Source organism: Mus musculus, chromosome 7, assembly GCF_000001635.26.
Source record: "Mus musculus strain C57BL/6J chromosome 7, GRCm38.p6 C57BL/6J".
Taxonomy (NCBI): Eukaryota; Metazoa; Chordata; class Mammalia; order Rodentia; family Muridae; genus Mus; species Mus musculus.
Window position 1 is genome coordinate 21934660 of NC_000073.6, and position 22512 is coordinate 21957171.

Sequence of the window (22512 nt, forward strand, 5' to 3'; positions counted from 1 at the left end):
GTGGAAGCCAGATACTGACATCAAGTGTCTTCCTCCATTACTCTCTACCTGGTTGTTGACACAGGATCTCTCTGTAAACCTGAAGCTCAGCAAATCTGGCTAAACAAAGCTGGCCTGCAGGCTTCAGGGATCCTCCTGGGTCTGCCTTCCCAGTGCTGGGATCGCAGGACTGGGCCATCACACTCTTTTTTTCCCTTACCTATATCCTACCCCAACCACACTTTCCCCTAATTACTCTTCTCCCAGTCCCCCTCACATACACTTCCCTGTCCCCTAGATCCCCCTCTACTTCATTTCCCTTCAAAATAAGAGTAAGCCTCCCAGGGATGTCCATTAAACACCGCAAAGCAAATATAGTAAGCCTGGGCACAAACCCTCATATCAAAGCTGGATGAGGCAACCCAGTAGGTAGAAAAGGGTTTCAAGTGCAGGGGGAGGAGTTAGGGACACCCTTCACTTCTGCTGTTCGGGTGGGGGGGTCCCAGGAAATCAACAAGCTGCACAATCATAACATCTATGCAGAGAACCTAGTGCAGACCCATGCAGGCTGTGCAATGGTCTCTTTAAGTCTTTTTGTTTGTTTGTTTGTTTGTTTGTTTGTTTTTTGTTTTTTTGTTTTGTTTTGTTTTTTGAGACAGGGTTTCTCTGTGTAGCCCGGGCTGTCCTGGCACTCACTTTGTAGACCAGGCTGGCCTCGAACTCAGAAATCTGCCTGCCTCTGCCTCCTGAGTGCTGGGACTAAAGGCGTGTGCCACCATGCCTGGCCTCTTTAAATCTTTATGAGCCTCAGTGAGCTCTGCTTAGTTGATTCTGTGTGATGTGTTCTCATGGTGTCCTTGACCCCTCTGGCTTCTACAGCCCTTCCTCCCCTTCTTCTGTGGGGTTCTCCTGACTTCGCCTAGTGTCTGGCTGTGGGTCCCTGCATCTGCTCCTCTCTGTTTCTGGACATTGCCTCTGATGATAATCAAGCTAGGCACTGATGTATGAATATAACAGAAAAATCATTTCTTTAACTTCTTTTTTTTGCCAATTGTGTTTGGTTCCATCTTTGATCTATGTGCTGAGCAGCCTCTGGTTCCTGGCCATCAACATAGTCTCAGACATGGGCTCCCTCTTATGGTGTGGGCCTCAAGTTGTACCAGTCATTGGTTGGCCACTCTCAAAATTTCTGTATCATCATTGCCCCAGCACATCTTGCAGGCAAGACTTACAGTAGTTTGAAGATTCTGTGGCTGCACACCCTGCTTGTTACATAAATGCTGACACAGCTTATGTTCCTACACTTGTGCAGCAAACACTTTACCAGCTCCACCACTTCCCCATTCCCCACCCCACCCCCCCCCCCTTTTTTTTTTTTTTTTTTTGCTTTGTGCTTAATAACTCAGCTGCTTGCCTGATTTTCCCACAGATCCCATCTGTTTCTTACTCCTGGTATTCACCTCTCTGAAGACGCATCTCTCTTCCTTAAGACACGATGGCATCATTTTTTTCTGATTTTGGCCTTATGTGGTACTTGGAAGAGCTAAACAAGAAAGAATTCATGAAATTTAAGGAATTACTCCAACAGGAGATTTTGCAGTTGGGGCTGAAACAGATTTCTTGGACCGAAGTGAAGAAGGCATCTCGTGAAGACCTTGCCAACTTACTGTTGAAACATTATGAGGAGAAGAAAGCCTGGGATATGACCTTCAAAATCTTCCAGAAGATGAATAGGCAGGATCTCATGGAGAGGGCAGGAAGAGAGATTGCTGGTGAGTTGGTCAAAGCTGCTTTACAGTGGGTGAGGATCATGCCATAGTTTTGATAACTGTTCTTCATGCCCGTCTACCCTAGGGCCATTGGGTGTCATGGGATATTCTTCTGCTTGGGAAAGGAGGCACCTTCATGTAGACACATTAGGTCTAGTCTGTGTATCAAATGTATGAGGGTAGCATGCCCTAGCCTATTTGGTTAAACTTCTACCCAGGACATTAATAATGTTCCCCTTAATCTAAACTGGAGCCTTAACTCTATAGTGAAATGGTAACACTGAGAATTTAGGGAATAGCAACAGAAGACACCAGCAATAAATCATATATATAGGGTCTAGGAAGATGGCTTTGTCTGCTTGCTATGTAAACATGACAGTCTGACTTTGCATCTCAGCAACCACATAAAAACAAGGCATTGTAGCAAGTGGTCAGTCAGTTTGGCAAGTTTTAAGCCAACTTAAAAAAAAGTCTCAAAAAAAATGAGATAGAGCCAGGCAGTGGTGGCACATGCCTTTAATCCCAGCACTCAGGAGGCAGAGGCAGGCGGATTTCTGAGTTCGAGGCCAGCCTGGTCTACAGAGTGAGTTCCAGGACAGCCAGGACTATACAGAGAAACCCCGTCTTGAAAAAAAAATGAGATGGAGTGCCTACAGAGAACCTTGGCTCTGTTTTCAGAATCTACCTGGTGCTTCACAACAATCCATAACTCCAGTTTCAGGGTATTCAATGCCTTCTTCTATCATCTTAGAGCACTGCACAATTCTGGTGTGCATGCCTGCATGCAGACAAAAACATCTATTCACATAAATTGAAAACAAATCTTTTAAAAAGCAGAGAGTATTTGAAGAAGACACCAATGTCAACCTGTGCCCACCCCCTCACCCTCCCACATACATATCACATATGTATTTGAAACATTTATGTACTACAATGTGAAACAGATTTATCAGACTATGTTGTGACTGTGGATGTTTTGATTTTAACAAGCAAAATCTTATATAAAAAATCCATGTTTTGTGAACACTGTGATATAAGAGTCAGACATGTCCTTATTCTGGTATAAGATATTATGGCTGCTTTAAGGCTCCATTCATTTCTTTGTCCTTGAGGTTCCATGATAAGCCTGGATGTAGGATTTTTTCTAAGCCCAGCCTTCTTGGGATTCACTAGTTGTCTTAGATCTGCAGCTATATGATATTCTTTACTCTTCAGTCTATATTGGTTTAAAGATTGTCTCTGTGCTATTCTTTATATCCCACCTTCTTCTGGGATTCTAGTTGCACATATTTAAATCTTCATTTCATAATCAAAATACATAAGAACAGTTAGAAATTATATTATCTACATATAGGAGTAGCTGCATATATGTATGTGCCCCATGCATGGACAGTGCCCTTGAAAGCTAGAAATGGACATCAGAGCTTCTGGTACTAGACTTACAGAATGTGGATGATGTCATGTGAATGCTTAGAATTGAACCCAGGTCCTCTTGGTGCTTTTAACCACTCAGCTCTCTTGAATGTCATGCATGTATATCTTTATACAATAACTTGTATATATCTCCTTTTCTTTTTTCTTTTTTTATTAGATATTTTCTTTTTTTTTTTTTTTTTTTTTCCATTTTTTATTAGGTATTTCGCTCATTTACATTTGCAATGCTATACCAAAAGTCCCCCATAGCCACCCACCCCCTCTCCCCTACCCACCCACTCCCCTTTTATGGCCCTGGCGTTCCCCTGTACTGGGGCATATAAAGTTTGCGTGTCCAATGGGCCTCTCTTTCCAGTGATGGCCGACTAGGCCATCTTTTGATGCATATGCAGCTAGAGTCAAGAGCTCCGGGGTACTGGTTAGTTCATAATGTTGTTCCACCTATAGGGTTGCAGATCCCTTTAGCTTCTTTGGTACTTTCTCTAGCTCCTTCATTGGGGGCCATGTGATCCATCCAATAGCCGACTGTGAGCGTCCACTTCTATGTTTGCTAGGCCCAGGCATACTCTGACAAGAGACAGCTATATCAGGGTCCTTTCAGCATAATCTTGCTAGTGTATGCAATGGTGTCAGCATTTAGAAGCTGATTATGGGATGGATCCCCGGATATGGTAGTGTCTACATGGTCCATCCTTTTATCTCAGCTCCAAACTTTGTCTCTGTAACTCCTTCCAAGGGTGTTTTGCTCCCACTTCTAAGGAGGGGCATAGTGTTCACACTTCAGTCTTCATTTTTCTTGAGTTTCATGTGTTTAGGAAATTGTATCTTATATCTTGGGTATCTTAGGTTTTGGGCTAATATCCACTTATTTATTTACATTTCAAATGTTATCCCCTTTCCTAGTTTCCCCTCTGAAAATCCCCTATCCCCTCCCCCTGCTCCCCATCTCATCCACTTCCATTCCTGGTCCTGGCATTCCCCTATACTGGGGCATAGAGCTTTCACAGGACCAAGGGCCTCTCCTCCCATTGATGACCAACTAGGCCATCCTCTGCTACATATATAGCTAGAGCCACAAGTTCCACCATGTGTTTTCTTTGATTGGTGAAGGAGGTCTGGGGGGGTACAGGTTAGTTCATATTGTTCCTTCTATGGGTCTTCAGTCCCCTTCAGCTCTCTGGCTCCTTCATTGGGGACCTTGTGCTCCATCCAATGGATGAGTGTGAGCATCCACTTCTGTATTTGCCAGGCACTGGCAGAGCCTCACAAGAGACAGCTATATTAGGCTCCTGTCAACAAAATCTTGCTGGCATATGCAATAGTGTCTGGGTTTGGTGGTTGTTAATGTGGTGGATCCCCACGTGGGGCTTTCTCTGGATGGTCATTCCTTCAGGCTCTGCTCCAAACATTGTCTCTGTAACTCCGTCAATGGGTATTATGTTCACCATTCTAAGAAGGAACAAAATATCCACACTTTGGTCTTCCTTCTTCTTGAGTTTCATGTGTTTTTTTGCAAATTGCATCTTGGGTATTCTAAGTTTCTGGGCTAATATCCACTTATCAGTAAGTGCATATCACATGTGTTCTTTTGTGATTGGGTTACCTCACTTAGGATGATATCCTCCAGATCCATCCATTTGCCTAAGAATTTCATAAATTGTTTTTAACTGCTGAGTAGTACTCCATTATGTAAATGTACCACATTTTCTGTATCCATTTTTCTGTTGAGGGACATCTGGGTTCTTTCCAGCTTCTGGCTATTATAAATAAAGCTGCTATGAACATATTGGAGCACGTGTTCTTATTACAAGTTGGAACATCTTCTGGGTATATGCCCAGTAGAGGTATTGCTGGATCTTCCGGTAATACTATGTCCAATTTTCTGCAAAACTGATTTCCAGAGTGGTTGTACATGCTTGCAATCTCACCAACAATGGAGGAGTGTTCCTCTTTCTCCATATCCTTGCCAGCATCTGCTGTCACATGAATTTTTGATCTTAGCCATTCTGACTGGCGTGAGGTGGAATCTCAGGGTTGTTTTGATTTGCATTCCCCTGATGATTAAGGATGTTGAACATTTTCTCAGGTACCTCTCAGCCCTTTGGTATTTCAGTTGAAAATTCTCTGTTTAGCTCTGTACCCCATTTTCTTCCATTATATATATATATATATATATATATATATATATATATATATATATATATATAATTACGTAATTTCCTCAATTACATTTCCAATGCTATCCCAAAAGTCCCCCATACCCTCCCCCACTCCCCTACCCACCCATTCCCACTTTTTGGCCCTAGCGTTCCCCTGTACTGGGGCATGTAAAGTTTGCCTGTCCAATGGGCCTCTCTTTCCAGTGATGGCCGACTAGGCCATCTTTTGATACATATGCAGCTAGAGTCAGGAGCTCCGGGGTACTGGTTAGTTCATAATGTTGCACCTACAGGGTTGCAGATCTCTTTAGCTCCTTGGTTACTTTCTCTAGCTCCTCCACTGGGGGCCCTGTGATCCATCCAATAGCTAACTGTGAGCATCCACTTATGTGTTTGCTAGGCCCCGGCATAGTCTCACAAGAGACAGCTATATCAGGGTCCTTTCAGGAAACGCTTGCTAGTGTATGCAATGGTGTCATCGTTTGGAGGCTAATTATGGGATGGATCCCTGGATATGGCAGTCTCTAGATGATCCATCCTTTTGTCTCAGCTTCAAACTTTGTCTCTGTAACTCCTTCCATGGGTGATTGTTTCCAATTCTAAGGGGCAAAGTGTCCACACTTTGGTCTTCGTTCTTCTTCAGTTTCATGTGTTTTACAAATTGTCTCTTATATCTCGGGTACACTAAGTTTCTGGGCTAATATCCACTTATCAGTGAGTACATATCATTTGAGTTCTTTTGTGATTGTGTTACCTCACTCAGGATGATGCCCTCCAGGTCCATACATTTGCCTAGGAATTTCATAAATTCATTCTTTTTAATAGCTGAGTAGTACTCCATTGTGTAAACGTACCACATTTTTTGTATCCATTCCTCTTTTGAGGGGCATCTGGGTTCTTTCCAGCTTCTGGCTATTATAAATAAGGCTGCTATGAACATAGTGGAGCATGTGTCCTTCTTACCGGTTGGGACATCTTCTGGATATATGCCTAAGAGAGGTATTGCGGGATCCTCCGGTAGTACTATGTCCAATTTTCTGAGGAACTGCCAGACTGATTTCCAGAGTGGTTGTAAAAGCTTACAATCCCACCAACAATGAAGGAGTGTTCCTCTGTCTCTACATCCTCGCCAGCATCTGCTGTCACCTGAATTTTTGATCTTAGCCATTCTGATTGGTGTGAGATGGAATCTCAGGGTTGTTTTGATTTGCATTTCTCTGATGATTAAGGATGCTGAGCATTTTTTCAGGTGCTTCTCAGCCATTCGGTATTCCTCAGGTGAGAATTCTTTGTTTAGCTCTGAGCCCCATTTTTAAATGGGGTTATTTGATTTTCTGGAGTCCACCTTCTTGTGTTCTTTATATATATTGGATATTAGTCCCCTATCTGATTTAGGATAGGTAAAGATCCTTTCCCAATCTGTTGGTGGCCTTTTTGTCTTATTGACGGTGTCTTTTGCTTTGCAGAAGCTTTGCAATTTTATGAGGTCCCATTTATCGATTCTTGATCTTACAGCACAAGCCATTGCTGTTCTATTCAGGAATTTTTCCCCTGTACCCATATCTTCAAGGCTTTTCTCCACTTTCTCCTCTATAATTTTCAGAGTCTCTGGTTTTATGTGGAGTTCCTTGATCCACTCAGACTTGAGCTTTGTAAAAAGAGATAAGAATGGATCTATTCTCATTCTTCTACATGATAACCACGAGTTGCGCCAGCACCATTTGTTAAAAATGCTGTCTTTTTTACACTGGATGGTTTTAGCTCCCTTGTCGAAGATCAAGTGACCATAGGTGTATGGGTTCATTTCTGGGTCTTCAATTCCATTCCATTGATCTACCTGTCTGTCTCTGCACCAGTACTATGCAGTTTTTATCACAATTGCTCTGTAGTACAGCTTGAAGTCAGGCATGGTGATTCCCCCAGAGGTCCTTTTATTGTTGAGAATATTTTTTGCTATCCTAGGTTTTTTGTTATTCCAGATGAATTTGCAAATTGTTCTTTCTAATTCATTGAAGAATTGAGCTGGGATATTGATGGGAATTGCATTGAATCTGTAAATAGCTTTTGGCAAGATAGCCATTTTTACTATATTGATCCTGCCAATCCATGAGCATGGGAGATCTTTCCATCTTCTGAGATCTTCGATTTCTTTCTTCAGAGACTTGAAGCTCTTATCATACATATCTTTCACTTTCTTAGTTATAGTCACACCCAGGTATTTTATATTATTTGTGATTATTGTGATGGGTGTTGTTTCCCTAATTTCTTTCTCAGCCTATTTATCTTTTGTGTAGAGAAAGGCCACTGATTTGTTTGAGTTAGTTTTATATCCAACTACTTCACTGAAGTTGTTTATCAGGTTTAGGAGTTCTCTGGTGGAATTTTTAGGGTCACTTATATATACTATCATATCATCTGCAAATAATGATATTTTTGACATCTTCTTTCCAATTTGTATCCCCTTGATCTCCTTTTGTTATCGAACTGCTCTGGCTAGGACTTCAAGTACTAAATTGAATAGGTAGGGAGAAAGTGGGCAACCTTGTCTAGTCCCTGAGTTTAGTAGGACTGCTTCAAGTTTCTCTCCATTTAGTTTGATGTTGGCTACTGGTTTGCTGTATATTGCTTTTATTGTGTTTCAGAATGGGCCTTGAATTCCTGATCTTTCCAAGACTTTTAACATGAATGCGCATTGGATTTTGTCAAATGCTTTTTCCGCATCTAAGGAGATGATCATGTGGTTTTTCTCTTTGAGTTTGTTTATATAGTGGATTACATTGATGGATTTCCGTATATTAAACCATCCCTGAATCCCTGGCATGAAGCCTACTTAGTCATGATGGATGATCTTTTTGATGTGTTCTTGGATTTGGTTTGCAAGGAATTTATTGTGTATTTTTGAATCGATATTCATAAGTTAAATTGTTTTAAAGTTCTCTTTCTTTGTTGGGTCTTTGTGTGGTTTAGGTACCAGAGTAATTGTGGCTTCATATCATGAATTGGGTGGAGTACCTTCTGTTTCTATTTTGTGAAATAGTTTAAGGATAATGGGAATTAGGTCTTCTTTGAAGGTCTGATAGAACTCTGCACTAAACCCATCTGGTCCCGGGCTTTTTTGATTGGGAGACTATTAATGACTGCTTATATTTCTTTAGGTGATATGGGACTGTTCAGATCATTAATCTGACCTGGATTTAACTTTCATACCTGGTATCTGTCTAGTAAATTCTCCATTTTATCCAGGTTATCCACTCTTGTTGAGTATAGCCTTTTGTAGTAGGATATGATGATTCTTTCATTTCCTCAGGTTCTGTTGTTATGTCTCCCTTTTCATTTCTGATTTTGTTAATTAGGATTCTATCCCTGTGCCCTCTAGTTAGTCTGGTTAAGTGTTTATCTATCTTGTTGGTTTTCTCAAAGAACCAGCACCTGGTTTGGTTGATTCTTTGAATAGTTCTCTTTGTTTCCAATTGGTTGATATCAGCCCTGGATTTGATTATTTCCTGCCGTCTACTCCTCTTGAGTGATTTTGCTTCCTTTTGTTCTACAGCTTTAAGGTGTACTGTCAAGCTGCTAGCATATGCTCTCTCTAGTTTCTTTTTGGAGGCACTCAGAGCTATGAGTTTTTCTCTTAGGGCTGCTTTCATTGTGTCCCATAAGTTTAGGTATGTTTTTGCTTCATTTTCATTAAACTCTAAAAAGTCTTTAATTTCTTTCTTTATTCCTTCCTTGACCAAGGTATCATTGAGTAGAGTGTTGTTTAGCTTCCTCGTCAATGTTGGCTTTCTATTATTTATGTTGTTATTGAAGATCTGCCTTAGTCTGTGGTGATCTGATAGGATGCATGGGACAATTTCAATATTTTGTAACTGTTGAGGTCTGTTTTGTGATAAATTATATGGTCAATTTTAGAGAAGGTACCGTGAGGTACTGTGAAGAAGTTAGATCTTTTTGTTTTAGGGTAGAATGTTCTCTAGATATCTGTTAAATCCACGTGTTTCATAACTTCTGTTAGTTTCACTGTGTCTTTGTTTAGTTTCTGTTTCCAGGTTCTGTCCGTTGATGAGAGTGGGTTGCTAAAGTCTCCCACTACTATTCTGTGCTTAAAAACTGTGTGCTTTGAGCTTCACTAAAGTTACTTTAATGAATATAGATTCCCCTGCATTTGGAGTATAGATATTCAGAATTGAGAATTCAGTGTGGAAGATTTTACCTTTGATGAGCATGAAGTGCCTCTTCTTGTCTTTTATGATAACTTTGGGATCAAAGTCAATTTTATTAGGTATTAGAATGGCTACTCCAGCTTGTTTCTTCAGACCAGTGCTTGGAAAATTGTTTTCCAGCCTTTTACTCTGAGGCAGTGTCTGTCTTTGTCTCTGAGGTGGGTTTCCTGTATGCAACAAAGTGTTGGGTCTCATTTATGTAGCCAGTCTGTTAGTCTATGTCTTTTTATTGGGGAATTGAGTCCATTGATATTAAGAGATATTAAGGAAAAGTAATTGTTGCTCCCTGTTATTTTTGTTGTCAGAGTTGGGATTCTGTTCTTGTGGCTATCTTCTTTTAGGTTTGTTGAGGGATTACTTCCTTGCTTTTTCTAGGATGTCATTTCCCTTCTTGTGTTGGAGTTTTCCTGTTATTTTCCTTTGAAGGGCTGGATTCGTGGAAAGTTATTGTGTGATTTTGGTTTTGTCATGGAATACTTTGGTTTCTCCATCTATGCTAATTGAAAGTTTTGGTATGTATAGTACCCTGGGCTGGCATTTGTGTTCTCTTAGGGTCTGTATAACATCTGTCCAGGATCTTATGCCTTTTATAGTCTCTGGTGAGAAATCTCCTGTAATTCTGATAGGTCTGCCTTTATATGTTACTTGATCTTTTTACCTTACTGCTTTTAATATTCTATCCTTATTTAGTGCATTTGTTGTTCTGATTATTATGTGTCGGGAGGAATTTCTTTTCTGGCCCAGTCTATTTGGAGTTCTATAGGCTTCTTGTATGTTCATGGGCATCTCTTTCTTTAGGTTAGGGAAGTTTTTTTCTATAATTTTGTTGAAGATATTTATTGGCCCTTGAAGTTGAAAATCTTCATTCTCTTCTATATCAATTATCCTTAGGTTTGGTCTTTTCATTGTGTTCTGGATTTCTTGCATGTTTTGAGTTAGTATCTTTGTTCATTTTGCATTCTCTTTGATTGTTGTGCCCATGTTTTCTATGGAATCTTCTGCACCTGAGATTCTCTCTTCCATGTCTTGAATACTGTTCCTGATGCTAGTATCTATGGTTCTTGATTTCTTTCCTAGGATTTCTATCTACAGAATTGTCTCCCCTTGTGATTTCTTTATTGTTTCTACTCCCATTTTTAGTTCCTGTTTGGTAGTGTTTTCCTATACTCTTTTTTGGTGTTTCCTCTTTAAGGGCTTCTAGCTGTTTACATGTATTTTCCTTTATTTCTTTAAGGGAGTTATTTCCTCCTTAAAGTCCTCCATCATCATCATGAAAAGTGACTTTAGATCCATATCTTTTTTTTCTGGTGTGATGTTTTATCCAGGAATTGCTGTGGTGGGAGAGTTTGGTTCTGATTATGCCAAGTAACCTTGTTTCCTGTTGTTTCTGTTGCTTGTCTCCTGCCATCTGATTATCTCAAGTGCTTGCTGCCCTCAATATATCTGATTGGAGCCTGTCCTTCTTATAATCCCAGGTGATTCAGGACTCTTCAGAGTCCAGCTTTCTCTGTGATCCTGTGTTTCCAGGCTTCTGTGAATCTGAGGTTCTGTGGTGTCAGAGTTCTTGGCAGTCAAGTTTCCTCTGAGACCCTGAGATCCTGGTGTGACCAAGCTCCTGTTATCCTGAGAGCCTGGGTGTGTTACAGCACCTGGAAGTGGTGTCTTTTCTGGGGAATGTGGGGCTGTCTGGTATGTTCAAAACCAAGGTGTACCAGCACAGATCAGAAGGAACCCAAGCTCCTGGTCAGGCAAGGCTCCCGTGTCCTTACTCCTGCTGTCACAGGCTTGTCACAGTTGGTTTGGAACAGATGTTGTGTTCCACTCACCTGTGATCCTAAGATCGTGTGGAGAGTCCTCTGGGGACCATGGGACCATCTGTCGAGTTTGTGTTCAAGGTGACCCGGAGTTGGTGATGACCAGAGGGCCTCCTTTTCTTTTCAAAGAGTCTATACTTTAGTTTGGCTTTTGTTTCTCACTGTCCTTAGGCCCTTCATTCCCTGTCCATATATTTCTTTATTATTTTTACTTATTCACTTTATATACTGCTCACTTCCCCCTCCCAGTCACTCTCCCACAATCCTTCCCTCTCGCCCTTTTTTCTTCTCATCTCTTTGAGTGAGGGACAGGTTCAGAGATTCAGTCCAGTATCTTCAAAACAGGAAGCATGGCAGTGACCAGGCGGACGTGGGGCTGGAGGAGCTGAGAGTTCCATCTGTTATCCCAAAGGCAGCTAGCAGAAAACTCACTTCCAGACAACTAGGACAAGGGTATTAAGGCCCATACCCACAGTAACACACCTACTCCAACAAGGCCACTATGTAGGCCAAGCATATACAAACCATCACATCTGTAGACATGATAAATTTTGGGTTAAAAAATTTGTGGGTGGGTTGGTGTCTCTATTGCTTTACTGAAGTTCCTGTCTGGATATAGGAAGTAGCCTACCTATATCCAGGTTCCATGTCCTCAATGTAATGGTCACAGCTAAGATCACCCCCATTGATTCTTGTGCATCTCCCTTGTCCCAGGCTGTGTCTAGTCCTGGAGATGCTCCCCACCTCCTCACCCCCATCAGTTGCAGATTTCCATTCATTTTCATGGCCATATGGCCATATCTCCTGTCCTTCCCTTGAACCCCCCATTTCCCTCCCCATCTCCCTTCCCTCCAGTTCTCTCCCTGCATCTGCCTCTCATGACTCTTTTATTCTCCCTTCTAAGTGAAATTCAAGCTTCTGTGCTTAGGCCTTCCTTCTTGTTTAGCTTCTTTGGTTCTGTGGAGTGTACCATGGTATCTGTATTTTATGGCTGTATTTTTCCACTTTTATGATGCCCTTTGGGAACTGGACTATCTTACGCAGCATGATATTCTCAAGTTCCACCTATTTGCCTGAATAATTCATGATGTCTTGGTTTTTAATAGCTGAATAGTATTTCATTGTGTAGATGTACCACATTTTCTGTATCCATTCTTTAGTTGCAGGACAGCTAGGTTGTTTCCAGTTTCTGGCTATTATGAATTCTCTTCCTGTTGCAGAGTTAGGGTCAGCCCATTCTCAGATAAGGATGTTCCTGACACACAGAGCAATGCAACTGTACTCCAAGGCCAGTGAAAGTCTTCTCATATTAACTAGCATTGTTCTGGGTCTACAGCTTACAAACTTCTAAAAACACACATCATAAGGGGCTGAAGAAATGACTCAGTGACTAGGAACATATCCCACTCTTGCAGAGGACCTGAGTGTGTGTCTGTTGGGAGCAGTGCCAGGCTATTGGGATGCACAGAGACACACATTCATGGAATAGGAAAGTCAGAACTGGTTTGTGGGACCCCAAGCCTGCAGCAAGGCCACAGGGTTCTCATACTCTTGGACATCTAGGAGCCACTGGGAATCTTGAAAGAGCAGAGAATGGAGTCAGGTCAGAGGGCTGAGGACAGCACTAGCCTGGGACAGGGGTGGAGGATGTAAGGGGGAACTCTGGTTTATCCCTGTGGGGTGATTGTCCTCAGCTTGGCAGAGGCAGGCTTGATGGCGGTTGTGGCTGGGAGCACAGAGGTCTCCTATGGGAGAATTAAGTTGTGGCTCTATAGTCAAATGCCTTCTTCATGGCTCCCCACTGCAGATCTTGATGAAAGAGACAATCCATGGTTCTAATCAGTTTATTGGTTGTTCATGGTGGAAAATGAATGCATAATGTGTCATACCCACTTCTCAGTGTAGACCTGAGAATTAAATATCTTCTGCAAGGAGGAATGTCTGGAAAGGGAAGTCTATTGGCTCAACCCTCTGGGCCTAGGTACCTCATTAGCATGGAGAACTCTGTTTTGGGCCTACATGACCATAGGACACATTTCTTTTATATAAGAAGTGTGGTCCATGTTCCAAGTCAGGAGTCTGCCAGGGGGCAGGGAGTCACCTAAGTCTCTGGTGTGTGCCCACTGAGTCTCTGGGTCTCAACCCGCTCTCTTACCAAACTTCCTGGCATGGTTTTACTATCCAACATATGAGTTCAATCCCCAGCACCTATGGGGAGCTGCTCATGGACTGTTGTGAATCCAGCTAGGGGAGGAGGGAGTGGATTTAACACTTCTGACCTCCAAAGGAATCCACTAACATACACATAGTTAAAAATAAATATTTTTGCTGAGCGGTGGTGGCACACGCCTTTAATTCCAGCACTTGGGAGACAGAGGCAGGTGGATTTCTAAGTTTGAGGTCAGCCTGGTCTACAAAGTGAGTTCCAGGACAGCCAGGGCTATACAGAGAAACCCTGTCTCAAAACAACAACAACAACAACAACAACAAACAAAACAATAAATAAATAAATCAATACTTTTAAAGAATACATTCTGAGAATTAAAATGTCTAGGTCAAGCTCTCTGTGGGTGAATGTTTAACTTAACGTTGATATGTTGTGGATTTTTTTCCCTTGTGCTCACTGACTCAGGACACTCAAAGTTATATCAAGTTCATTTGAAGAAGAAGCTGACCCATGATTATGCCAGAAAGTTTAACATCAAAGATCAAGATTCCCTTAAGCAGAAATTTACCCAGGATGACTGTGATCATTTTGAGAACCTTCTCATATCAAAGGCGACTGGAAAGAAGCCACACATGGTGTTTCTGCAAGGAGTGGCGGGAATTGGCAAGTCACTGATGTTGACAAAATTAATGCTTGCCTGGTCAGAAGGCATGGTGTTTCAGAACAAATTCTCCTACATCTTCTACTTCTGCTGTCAAGATGTGAAGAAGTTGAAGAGAGCAAGCCTGGCAGAATTGATCTCCAAAGAGTGGCCCAACGCCTCAGCTCCCATAGAGGAGATCCTGTCCCAACCGGAGAAACTCTTATTTGTCATCGACAACTTGGAAGTGATGGAATGTGATATGTCTGAATGGGAGTCAGAGCTGTGTGATGACTGCATGGAGAAGCAGCCAGTGAATATACTGATGAGCAGTTTGCTCAGGAGGAAGATGCTCCCTGAATCCTCTTTCCTCGTCTCTGCTACCCCAGAGACTTTTGAGAAAATAGAGGACAGGATTGAGTGCACAAATGTAAAAATGATGGCAGGATTCAATGAGAGCAATATTAAGGTGTATTTCTACAGCTTGTTCCAAGATAGGAACAGAACCCAGGAAATCTTCAGTTTGGTGAGAGAAAATGAGCAGCTGTTCTCTGTATGTCAAGTCCCTGTGCTCTGCTGGATGGTGGCTACTTGTCTAAAAAAAGAGATAGAGAAGGGAGAGACCCAGTCTCAATCTGCCGACGTATCACTTCCCTGTATACCACTTACATCTTCAATTTGTTCATTCCCCAAAGTGCCCAATGTCCAAGTAAGAAAAGCCAAGACCAGCTGCAGGGCTTATGTTCTCTGGCTGCTGAGGGCATGTGGACTGACACATTTGTGTTTGGTGAGGAGGCTCTCAGGAGAAATGGGATCATGGACTCTGATATCTCCACACTGCTGGACGTAAGGATCCTTGAAAAGAGCAAAGAATCTGAAAAATCTTACATTTTCCTCCACCCATCTATCCAGGAGGTCTGTGCTGCCATCTTTCATCTGCTAAAGAGCCATGTAGACCACCCTAGCCAGGATGTCAAAAGTATAGAGGCACTCATATTTACATTTCTAAAGAAAGTCAAAGTACAGTGGATTTTCTTTGGCTCTTTCATCTTTGGCCTTTTACATGAATCAGAACAAAAAAAGCTAGAGCCATTTTTTGGCCACCAGTTGTCCCAAGAAATAAAACGTCAGTTGTATCAGTGCCTGGAAACTATAAGTGGCAATAAAGAGCTTCAAGAACAGGTAGATGGCATGAAGCTGTTTTACTGTCTGTTTGAGATGGACGATGAAGCCTTCTTAGCACAAGTCATGAACTGTATGGAACAGATTAAATTCGTGGCTAAGGATTATTCTGATGTTATTGTTGCTGCCCACTGCTTACAACACTGTTCTACACTGAAAAAACTATCCTTGTCAACCCAGAATGTCCTGAGTGAAGGTCAAGAACACAGCTATACGTGAGTCCATTCACTCTTTCCTTTCTGTCCCCTTTTCAGAATCTGACCCTGAGTATCAGTGATTTATACAGACAGATTCAAAACTCACCCATACTAACTAATAGTGAGTGGTGGGCCTACAAACTGCACACACACACAACAACAACAACAAAACCTCAACAGGTTGTGTGTGTGTGTGTGTGTATGCATGTACATAAACATGTGCATATAAAATGATAGAAAGGTTGTCACCTTGAGTGTTGAGAGTGCACCACAAGGACAGGGGAGGGAAATGGATGTAATTCTATTTCAATTAAACATTTAAAAAAATAAATTTAAAAACAAAGTAGAGCGTTTAAAGGGGGAAAATAACAAATTCACCTTTTTGGTCAATAGCTTCCATTTATTTTAAGATTCATTTTTATTTTATGTATATGTGGCTACATGTTAGTATGCACACATGTGGAGATGGCCTCAGTGGCATCGATCCCCTGGTACTATAGCTAACTGCCAGAAGTGGGTTCTGGGATCCAAATTCTTATTCTCTGAAGAAAGATGAACACTCTTAACACTTGAACTGTCTTCAGTCCAACAGGTTCCATTTTGATCCCTGGATTGACTCTTTGAAAGATATACTATTTGATCTTATTAATATTTATTTTTCATAATTGTTTTGAGACAGGATCTCACTATGTAGCTGTGGCAAGTCTGGAACTCTGATATCCACCTGCCTGTCTACAGAGTCCTGGAATTAAAGGCATGTGCCTCCATGCCTGAGTATGTTTCTTAATTATTAGTTGTGCATATATAGAGAGTAGCAATATCACACCAGTTCATATGTACAGGGGCCCAGGAAGTAGTTCAGTTCGCAGAGTATTGCCTACTATACCACACATGTCCAGAATTTGCTCCCCAGCATCATATAAGACTGAGTATAATGGTGCATGTCTGTAATCCAAGTTCTCAGATAGTGGAGCCAGGTCAGAAACTCAGGGTCATCATTGCTTATATATAGCAAGTGCAGGACAGGCCTACAATACATAACATAGTGTACGTAGAGAGTACAAAATACTAATTAAACTGAGCCAGGGAAGGGGGTGGTCTCATGTTTGTTACCGCAGCACTCAGGGAACTGAGGCAAGAAGTTCTCTGAGCATCTTAAACTAGTCTGGGTTACATACAAAGTGGGTTTCAGGTGCATCTGGTCTAAAGAGTGAGATTCTGTCTCCAAAAACAAAACCCACAAGCAAACAAACAACAAAAAATACATGTATATAGTTTATGTTCTCTTGACACATTTTTTTCCATCCTGAGAATAGATTCCATGTCATCATATATACTAGGCTAGCACTTTAGCAGGAATTGTAGTCCCAGTTCATTTTTTAAGGCATGGTTTAATCTTCCATTCATTCTGTAATCAAAACTGGCCTTGAACTTGTGATCTTTCTACAGCAATAGAATACACTAAGTTGACTGTTTTAGGAGCCCTGGAATTTATCCTTAAGACTTTCCTTTTCTTAGTTATAGTGGTCTTGTTATCAAAGCAGGAATTATATTAGCCCACCATACTGTGAGCATGGAGTGGAATGGTCTATGCCCTGTGTGTGTTTCTGCCCTTCTGAGATATGAGCATCCCACTCAGACTCTCTCTCGGCCTCCTAGTTGCAAACTGCCTTGTAAACATTAAGTGTTGGGAATATCGGGGATGGCTCAGTTGCTGCACAAGTATGAGAACTTCAGTTTCATCCCCTGAATCCACATTTATTTTGAAAAAGCCGTGCCTAGCAGCATGCACCTACAATCCCAACACTAAAGAGGTAAAGTCATGGCTTCCATATGCAGGCACATACATGCACACACATGCATAAGTGCATGTATTCACAAACACATACACACAAAAACATGTACTAAATTGACTCATTTCATACTCAGAAACATGTAAGGTGAGCTGCTAAGATGGCTCAGTGGATAAAAGGTGCCTCACCTCTGATGACCTAAGTTCTATTCCTTAGACCACAGAGAAGGAAAACTGATTCCTGCAAGTTGTCCGTTGACCTGCACACACATGATATGGCACGCAAGCACAGTAAGAAATGTGAGAAGGCAAATTTGATTATCCTGCTAGACACGAGGAAAGTAGGCAGAGAGGTCACATATATTATCCGAGATACATGCTGAGTAAGCAGTGGCATCCGAAGCGTGAGCCGGGAGAGCCTTGCTCAGGTTTGACTCGGGGACTCTGGAACCCTGCCTCATGTTTCATTCTAAAACTACCACGGTTAACTGTTAGGCAGGATTTCTCAAGTTCAACACTGCCAACTGCTCTGCATTTGTTGCCTATCCCCTGGACAGCTCTCTGCCTGACCTTACCTGTTCTGGGGGTTTTGGGTGAGTTGGCACAGAGTCACTGACACAGACTCTGGAAGCAGGTGAGAAATGCTGCAGCAAGCTCATCTGAGCACTGCTGCAAGCTCCTTTAATACCCTCCACTCAAGCCCCCATTGGTCCCAAACATCTGTTCTAAACAGCAGTTCCCATCTGGCTGGCACTGCTTGCACCAGCAATCCTTGCTCTCTCAGACAGTCCTCAATTTGGTCCTCCTGCATGCAGCTGCATGGCCTCCAGTGTTGATAGTTTCCTGCAGTTCCTGCTATATATCCACCATATCCACCCTTTTGTTTTTAGACTTGACAGCCTAGTGGGAGCCTGGGTGCCATTGCCTCGACATTGTTGACCCTGCTCAGAGGATACCCAGGATACTGGACTGTGCCTGTCTTAAGTTGTCCTGTCTTCCAGGATCTTACCCATCACTGACTACCAGCCCTAAAAGAAATATCACTTCAGAGGCATGTCACACAAAGGGGAGATAAGGAAAAACCTACATGGCAGTCTCACAGATCTCTGCCATCCGTGCTTTGATCACTTCCTTGGGGGGTGGCGGGTGCAATCAGGATTTTTTAGAGTCATCAGCACCTGCAGGGATGCCTTAATTATGGAACACTGCATGGAAATATTCTGTGAGAGACACTTAAATAAAATAATTATTAGTATGACAATTCTTCTCATCGTAGCATTAGTGGCTATCCACAAGGTGTCAAACACCCTCTTAATATTGTCCCATTAAAGAGATGGCCACCCTTTAGGAGAGTGAGGGACATAAATCAAGGCAATTAGAGGGACCACACAAATTCCAGTTGCTCATAGTGGGGTCATATCAGAATCTAATGGGATCCCAGTTAACATAAGGAGTAATATTGGAAGCATCATGTGAGGTAAATGTCCACATACCAAGTGTGAGGTTAGATGACAATATCGGGTAGTCCCTGGTGAATTTTATACCTAGTGCAGGCTGGCAGTGCTCCCAAGGGATAGGAAGTCCTACAAAAGTGGGCATTTGAGGGACCCTTGGACAGCGAGGCAGGGGTGGATGTGATATGCTTGGGGGATCCTTTGGGGATTTATAATCAGTAAGGGGAATGTGAAGTTCCATGCCTAACATGGTGCCATAGGTTAGATTACCATGAAAGTTCCTCGTGGTCATATTGTGTAGTTGGATACAAGAGCTGACTGAGGAGACATTAGGTGGTAAAGTAGAGAATTTCCTCCGTGGGCCAAGTGCCTTCTAATTGCTGTGTAGTAGTGACTAAGTCCATGAAGGACAAACCCAAACTCACGTCGGAAGAGAAAAGAACAGGGTAGGCTGGGGAGTTAACTGCCACAGGCAAAAGAATGGGGGCAAGGGCATAAAATTCAAAGCTCATCGGCCCTCCCAGGCTGAAGAAAACTAATAAACACAGTATGTACATTATGTCTCCATATCCTGGTCTTCTTCTGGCTCTTTCATTGCCCCCGCTCGATAGCCAGGCCAACATTACTTGAGGGTACCCATATTGGCACAGTTGCGTCCTGGGGGAAAACACAAGCATAACCTTGCCCCCTTGTCAGAAGTGGAGCAGACAGTTGCCATTGACAGGTTATTGGGTCCTTCCATCTAACTAATGGGAGGGGAGCATCCCTCGGCGGCAAAAATGCCCAATGTTTGTAAGCAAGCAGGACTCAGCCCTTTCTCATCTAAGGAGAGAAAGTTCACATGGAACAGGAACTCCACCAAGGCTAGGTGCGGATCTCTTTTGAATTCTGAGGAGGTAGCCCTAGCAAGTGTTCCCTGCAAGGAACGATTTGCTCATTCTGTGATTGCCTGGCCTTGAGGATTACAGGGTATCCCAAAGGAGTGACTGATCCTCCATGAGGATAGGAAGGCGCTGAACTGCTGAGATGAGTAAACAGGTCATTGTCAGTCTTGAGTGCCCAAGGTGCTCCCATTACCAGCATTGTTGATTTCATTGCCTTAATAACATGAGAGGCCTTTTCACCTGCCATGGCCACAGCTTCTACAAAGGCTGAGCAAGTATCTACCACAATATGTACATACCTATGATTACCAAAGGCTGGGTAATGAGTGACACCTATTTGCCAGGTTGTACTGGGGAGCAGACCTCTAGGGTTAAGTCCTGATCTGCCAAGGGGACCCAGTGGTGTAAGGTATGCAAGTGGCACAGGACCTTGCAAGGTGTTTACATTGGGACATAGGCAATTCGAGCAAGGGCTTATGTAAATTCTGAGGAGAAAGGTGAAATTGCTGGTGTAACATTCTGGCTTGTTGTAGGATTCCATGTCTACAGTCATAATCAGGGCATCAGTTCTCTCATTTCCTTCTGCTAGTATGCCAGGCAGTTTAGAATGTGATCTTATGTGTGAGATGAACCAGGGATGTGCCCTAATCTCAAGAGCTTCCTGGATAGATTGCATGCAGACATGTTTAGGGTTGTGTTGGTCAACTCTATGTCACTACTGTGTTTGTATGCAGTCTCCTCCTCTCTATATTGTTCCCTAAAGTTAGATGCATTATCTTACCCTGTTGTGTGAGTGGGGAGGATAGGTGACAGCCCCAAACAAGTCTGGTCCCCAATGTATAGGATTCTCAGAATTCTCTGGCCTTTTCCCAGTAGACATTAACTGCATCTCTACCCTCAAGCTATAACATCAGAATCCCACTGACATTGCTACATGTCTGTCTAAGAACTGCAAACATGAAATGACCTTAGCTGGCTACCCTTAATCTGTTCGGGGAGTCAGTTTGCCACATTTATGTGCTGTGAATGTCTTGACTTAACTTTTTGTAAATGAGTAGAACCAAAAGTGCTGGCAGGTTTTATCGTTTGTTTTTTTTATTTTATGTGTACAAATGTTTTGCCTAGCTATGTGCATGTATAACATGTGCATACAGCACCCATGGTGGCCAGAGAGTGTGTCCTATAACCTTGGCATTGGAGTTAGGATGGTTGTGAGCCACCATGTTGGTGATAGAAACTGAACTCGGATCCTCTGTGAGAACAGCAAATGCTCTTAACCACTGAGCAATCTCCCTAGTGCCTTGGATTCACTTTCTAATAGTGGAATGTATTTCTTTGTCCTCTATTACAGGGAAAAGCTACTCATCTGTTGGCATCATGTGTGCTCTGTGCTCACAAGCAGTAAGGATATCCACGTACTCCAAGTTAAAGACACTAATTTCAATGAAAGAGCCTTTTTGGTCTTGTATAGTCATCTGAAGTACCCCAGCTGCATCCTTAAAGTACTTGAGTAAGTAAGAGGTCAATTTTGATGTAGTTATGTCATGGAAGTTATGGACTTGCTTTCCCACCATCTCTCAGCTAACTGTATAAATGAAGGCTTATACAGTTCAAAGTAGAATCTCACTGGCTTGGTACCACTACCCTGTGTGGCTGACCATTCTTCATTGAAGGCTGTCCAATGAATTGTACAATGATGAAAGCATATGCAGGGTTTCCTTATGTGACAGCCAACCTTGTCTCCAAACTTTTCTCAGAACTCCACATAGAAGAAAAAAAATCACCTAGTGAGCTGTGTCTCTGGGTTACAAAATTTAGAGTTATGCTGTCATTATGGGATATAGGCTCTTGCCAAAGATGAGAGCTTAGTGGAAACTGATGGATCCCACTCTTTGTTCTACAGGGTAAATAATGTGACTTTACTCTGTGATAACCGCCTGTTATTTGAGTTGATTCAGAACCAACGTTTGCAGCTCTTGAACCTCAGCCTCACATTCCTGTCCCACAATGATGTGAAACTGTTGTGTGATGTCTTGAACCAGGCAGAGTGCAACATAGAAAAGCTGATGTAAGTCTGTGTGTTCTCCTAGCTCACTGACTCCCCTTAAAGGAGGCATCTTTGTTTTGATCCATTTGCTGTGACAGAATGCCCTGACCTAAGCAATGACAGAGGGAAAAAAAAGTGTACTGGATTCAGAATTTCAGCTTTTAGGACATTGCTGTGGGAAGGCAGGGTAGCAAAACTCTGGAAGCATAATCACATCTCATGCACAATCAAGAGAGGCCTAATGCTAGTGATCAACTGACTCCCTCCACTCCTATACACTCCTATACAGGTCAGGATCCTGCTTCCTGAGGAATGCTGAGGAATGGTCCACCCACAATGGATGGGGTCTTACTGCCTCAGTTGGCTTCATCAAGAAATCATGCACAAACATGGCCACAGAGCATCCCTATCTAGAGAAGCTCTCATTGAGACTCCCTTTCTAGGTGATTTTAGATTGTGTCAAGTTGGCATTAAAACTATCACAGGACAACAATTTTTCATTTGTGCACTTGTGTCCTATTTTTCTATTATTAATGTGTAGACTTCCTCACTTTAAGAACTGATCACTGCTGGTCAATGAGATGGATCAGTGGATTAAGGCACTTGTTACCAACCCTACAACCTGAGTTCTATCCCAGGACCCACATGGAGAGAGTAAAGGAAAGAACCAACTTCTACAAGTTGTTCTCTTTTGTTTGACATTCTCTCACATGCCCCTTTTGCATGCTGTAGCATGTGTGCTTGGGCATACACACACATGCAAATAAATAC

The 22512-nt window shown here is 42.4% G+C and overlaps 1 pseudogene; it reads left to right on the forward strand.

Annotated features, from left to right (window-relative positions):
• Window positions 1–1474: 1474 nt before the first annotated feature.
• On the forward strand, window positions 1475–21766 carry Gm16443 (annotated as a pseudogene).
• Window positions 21767–22512: the final 746 nt, after the last annotated feature.